Genomic DNA, 6,169 nt, shown 5'->3' on the forward strand with positions numbered 1-6,169 from the left:
TATATTTTACATTTGGGGCAGGCAGAGATAGACACTCATCCTTTGAAGTCACTGAGCTCCACAAGACGGTCAGTGATTTGTCAAACCTGTGTTGTGTACGTCAGTTGGGCTGATAGTCATTCCGAAGATGCATTGCAGTGGGTTCAAAAAACTGGAAGAAAAGGTACAAGGGGAAATTTTAGTCATGTGCTGCTAACAATGCAGTCAATCAATAACACAACTCAGCTATTGATTCCCAGCTGCCTCAGCAGGCTTAAACCAGCAACATATTGTAAGGGAGAATCTTCTCAGGATTAGAAGCAACATTTGCTACTGGGATCAGCAAAGCTCAATTCTAAGTATGTATGTTAATGACTCTGGCTAGTTCTTTTGCAGTTCATTTTATTTTCCAGTGGTTAAAATGAAGCATGATATTATATACATTGCAAGGGTCAGCGAGGTCTTCTGAATGTTAGCATATTATTATATATGGGAATGTGTGACAGGGGATGGATCACTTGGTGATTACCTGTTCTGTTCATTCCCTCTGGGACACCTGGCATTGGCCAATGTCGAAAGACAGAATACTGGGCTAGATGGACCATTGGTCTGACCCAGTATGGTCATTCTTATGTTAAATGCCTCTCCAGTTCTCACACTTCTTTCTCCTGGTCTATCCACACTGCTGCTGCTAAAATCAATTCCTCACTCAAATCTCTGTGCAGTTTCTGCATCACATTCAAACTCTACATCTTCTCCTTTAAGCCCCTGCAAAGCTTCCTTCCTCTATCCCACCATGCTCATCTCCAGGTATGTGCGTAACAAGAACAGCGAGAGTTACAATATGGAGGTTCCAAGAAAACCCACAATCTGGGAAAGGATATAAATCCTCATTCTTCAGGTCATAAACCAAACTCTTACTGATTGTGAAAGATGGAGAAAGATTCGCTTGGGGCAGATGTTCCCATAACTGCCCACTGTAGAGCTTCTTGCGCCTTCCTCTGAAGCAGCTAGCCAATGTCAGAGACTGGACACTGGAGTTGATGGACCGCTAGTCAAATTTTTAATGGCAATTGCGATCTTCCTAATACATTATTCTTTGCACTTTGGTTTTGGACAGTATGCTCATGTAGAACTGTGTGAACAAAGTTTATCTGGGGGAATTTTTTTCTCGCGTATTATTTCCACAGTTAGGGCTATTTCAGGTCTAGGGCAGCTTTCACTGAAGCAACCTATATTTTTTTCAGATTTGTTAGATTCTCCACTCATAAATCCCTGTATCTGGCTTGTCTGTCCTGGGGGTTTTGGAATGGTGCCTCCCACTGCGCTCAGCAGATGAGTGTGTCCATGCAAATACAGTTGGCAGTATTCCAGTGCCATGTAGGTGTGATGAGGAAGTCACATTCTGATACTTTGCAGCTAAATTAATTACAAATTGACCTTACATAGAAAGGGAATAAGTCCTCTTAGAGTAGTGGTTTTAATGCTTTGATTTTTTATATTATAAATGGTACATCCATGCTGCTGCAGTTAAACATCTGTCAGCATTTCAGATAAATCTATCTTTGCAGAGGCTTATAACATGGCTACCAAAATTCATTGTGGTCTAGAAACTGACATCTGTGGTTTCAGGACTCTTTTAACATTACAAACACTTCAATTCTCCTGTTACGAACTGCACAGGAGGAAAAAAATCAGTGGGACTCTAATTATAAAGCCAAGCAAACTGCAGGCAGAACATTGTGTTAGCTTCATTTCACAACTCTGCTGATACAACTGTGGCCCTGCAACACCACTGCTACTCCAGCCCTGAACAGGTGTTGAGCAATAATGGCCAAGTGTGTCAAAAATACCAAACCGTGTGGTGGTTTTATGATACGGAGAATTGCTGTTTATGGACAAAGAAAACCCATTTCCACTCATGATCTAGCTAAGATTTGAATCATTTCTCTTTACCCTATTTTCTTCATGAACAGAAAATTCCCACAATCCTCTTGTTTTAACTTGCATTTGCTTTTCTTTCATTTCAGAGAGTTTTGTCATATTACTTAAATGTAATGTAGGCCAGGGCATAAGTAACTTACTTGCCTCATTTCTTAGTGGGCATGACGGGCAAGGTAAATTGATCAGTCGGCTAGAGACAGGATGTCTGCATTAGCTGAGATAAGAGGGAATATCAGGATACCGTTTACAATGGACAAAATAAGCCTGCAATGTAAGATGAGGTAAAAAGTAGGTCGTGCGTGCACAATGTGTGGACAGAGCATGCTGTACAGGGATTGATTCCTGCAGAGTAACCAAACCAATCCGGAAGCGTGTGATGCAATTTATAGTTAAAAATGCATGTGTTATTAGTGTTGGTAAAGATGTATATAAGGAAAACTTTTGCCTATCCCCACTCCCTATACTTGAATCTGATCAACTCAGCATAGCTTTGATGTATGCAAAATAAAGGAGCCTGAGTGACAAGACTGGAGTCAAAATGAGTTCTTTGGTAACCGAGTGGTAGAGGTCTCAGGGGACCCCCAGCATAGATCAAACCAGCAATTTTACAAAAAAATTGATAAAGTTATTTGTGAGATTCTCTGATCCAGCTGAGTTGTACTTGGCACAGGACCAGTGAGGGGGAGAGGGTCTGACATTACACCATTTATGCAACCCCCACTCCTGATGTCATGAAGTATCAACTGCATAAAACAAACCAGCCTGGAAGGCTGCCAGGGTCTGTTCAAGAACCCAGAGTTCAGCTGGATCCAGTGCACCAACTTTCCCGGCCACGCACCATAATCCAGATTTTGGGAGGACAGTATGACATAGGACCTGCTGTGTCAGCACTCTGCCATCAGTGGATTCCTCTCTAGGAGAAATCCTCCAATGCTTGGATCCACTGGGTTTATTGCTGCCTTGCACAGATGAATTGGTACAAAGGGGCCATAAATTTAGCCTGTGGTATACCTGTGACCAATGAGCATAAGTACTCAGTTAGTTTTTAGCTTGTTGATGGGATTTATATATACATTAGGACAACATTTTTCCCTTGATTATTTTGTTAGTATATTTGCCCTTGTGGCATTTTCTATTGTTCTGCATATAGAAACAACATTGAGAATAACATAAGTAAACATGGCAAGACACTTCTTTCAATACACAAAAATCTAATTATTGCATCTGTGTATCTAATATTTTTATTTTTTCCCTTTAATTGTGTTTTCCAGAATTGTACTGGTCTCTAATAAGAAAATTATTTAATGATAACGATATAACATTTATAAAGCACTGCACCTCATTATGAATCCCAAAGTGCTTTACAAATTGTATTAACTGACACACCATGCAAACTATACAGGGATCACTTCATTCACCTCTAAAATGCAGCCACTTTTGATTTGGGCAATAAGCAATAACTATATGATAGCGCACAGCAATACTTCCCAAAAGTCTAAGGGACAGATCTTCAGCTGGTGTAAATCAGCATGGCTCCATTGACTTCAGTGAAACTATGCAGATTCACTCCAGATGAGGGTCTGACTCCAGATCATGAGGTAAGGAAGAATACTGTAGCCTACTGAAATAAAAAGAAGCATTTGGGCAGACTATACAATGTTCTGAATTGGAAAACAACCAAGACACCTGTGTTAACACACCTGCTCTTACAAAAAGTGCCATGGATCTTTATTACAAGTTATCCATAGCTCGTTGTTATGTCTCATCTAAAAAATGGTTGGTCAGTTTCTCAGCTAGTACAAAGTGGCATCATTCCGTTGACCTTGCTCAGTGGAGCTACACCCGGTTTAAATCAGCTTGAGGATCTGACCCAGTAGTTCTAGCCCCACAGTCCACCATAAAACATACTGGAGAAATCTTGATTGAATACAGACTAAAGGGGTAAAAGTACCACCTTCAGAAACACCAACACCACTTATTGCAACACGTATATATGATTTCCTTAAAGGTCTCCCATCCAGAGTACCCTTGCTTAGATTCTGAGATCTGACTGTACAAAGTGAATTTATTTTAAAAAAATGCAGACACACATGCAAGCTGTTATTCATTTGTGAAGCCCAAGTGATAAATAATTAAAACTATACCTTCATATGGTCCATATTATATGGATCCAGATCTCTTGTAGGCCCTAATCCTGCAAAGCATTTAAGCACGTATGTAACTTGCTCTATGATTAGTGGAACTATGCAAAGCACTTCAGCACATTCATGATTCGGGTCACTAGTCCCTGATAATATTACTATACAGAATGCACCATAGTGTTTGCACATGTAATGGATATTTGGATAATATTAAGGTATTTATTTTTTTAAAAGATGTAATAAATGATTTTTTAAAAATCTAATAAAACTGGATTGTTATATAAAAATGTGCATAGGTTGCTACTTTTTTTGGAAATGTAAGGCTATGGATGAGCCGAATGAGCCACTTCCGTAAAGTAGATGCAAGTCTATTGACTAATCTCCATTGACTTCTTATACAAGTTATACACTGATCCAATGTAGTGAGAGTGTGAAAAATATTAATGATGTTCAAAGATATTGTGGCAGGATTCAATTTGTTAAAACAATTTATTTCAGTAGCGTATCCCTGTTTAGTAACTTTGGGCCTAATCCTGCAACTGAGTTGAATTGTCCTGTTTACATGGGCCAGGCTTTGCAGAATTATGCCTTGAATAGAAAAGATTAATATAGCAAAATGACTATAGGCATTTAAGGCAATAATGAAAAGTTAGTGAGATAGTATAATAGATTATAATTCTAACAATGAATATCAAAGCCATCATTCTTCACAAATGAGTAAACGAAAAGCAAAATGTAATTTATGGAGACGTGTCTGAAAAATAGAAACACTGACCGAGTTCTGTAGTTCTGCTTTAGGATTTCTGCCATACTTTAAGGCTAGTCCTGAAAAGAATTTCTCAGTTGTGTGTGTCTTTTGGGAGCATTTAAAAGTGAAACATGAAAAATGATTGCAGTCAGCACTATCTGAGAAGCCTTTAAAATGTGTAGGGTTAATATTTATGGTAATATACCTGGTTCAACTTAAATTTTTCATAGCTACTGTGGGAAAACAACAATAGTCTTTCATTTTCCATCCTCAATTTAGAATTTCAGAGCAATATCCTCATTTGATACAAATCAGAACAGCTCCAATAAAGTCAGTGGAGTTTACACCGGTTTACAATAGCTGAGTATCTGCCCCCCAAACTCTTATACTACCAGTTCATGTAATAATTATGTATTGTATATATTTGTTTTAGGGGGACCTGAATATTTCTGATTGGTTGCGTGTGTGTGTGTGAGAGAGAGAAATATATATGTTTTCGCTCTCTGTTGTGTATTTGGTATTGTTCAAATGTGACCATTCTCTCTGTAACTCTCACAAACAAAGCAAAGTATATTCATAAAATCCATTGCAATGTATTAGCTGGTTCAAAGACAACCTGGCAACAAAGTAAACACCTCATGGGTTGCATCATTCTTTTGTCCCATCAGCTGTATTTAGGTGAAAGAGAATAAGTTCAAAGGAGAATTTAAGCTATTAGAAGAAAGATTTAGGGTTTTAATGACTGCCTGAAAATGATAAGCTAATCATTGACAGATTATCCCAGGAGCATTAAATTTGCATCATATGCATCTTTTCCACAACACCTAGGAATGAGTCTGGGAATACTAAGGACAGGACATTGTGCTGGTTAAATGCAAGTAAAACTAAATCTTTTAAACAAAGTTATGCAAAGTTATGATGGAGCAGTATTTAGAGAATGTACAATGCAAGTGTAGCCAATTTTTTCCTACTGTTTACTGTTTAGAATGCATCTTAAATTTTTCTTTCTTTTAAGAGACCATGCAAAATAAACTCATCATTTTAAGGCAATCATAGAAGATATTCGGGTTTTTAGCTCCTTCATTTCACTTCTTCAACAAATACTATACCATTCCTTGTCACACCTAACAAGATTAAGTGATGAAAGAAATAAAATTTGCTAGGAATACTGTCATATACACAGACTTAGACAACTGCCCCCAACCTGCTCAAAGTATGTAGTAAGAAATGTTTTTAATTTCTCCCCTATGAATAGCATTACTTCCTTGTCTTCAATACTCCTTTCTCACTGGCTGCTAATGTATATTATTACAAATGTCCATGCTGCAAAGAACTGAGTAACTGAAGTTCCAAGGCT

This window comes from Mauremys mutica, chromosome 8, assembly GCF_020497125.1.
Source record: "Mauremys mutica isolate MM-2020 ecotype Southern chromosome 8, ASM2049712v1, whole genome shotgun sequence".
Lineage (NCBI taxonomy): Eukaryota > Metazoa > Chordata > Testudines > Geoemydidae > Mauremys > Mauremys mutica.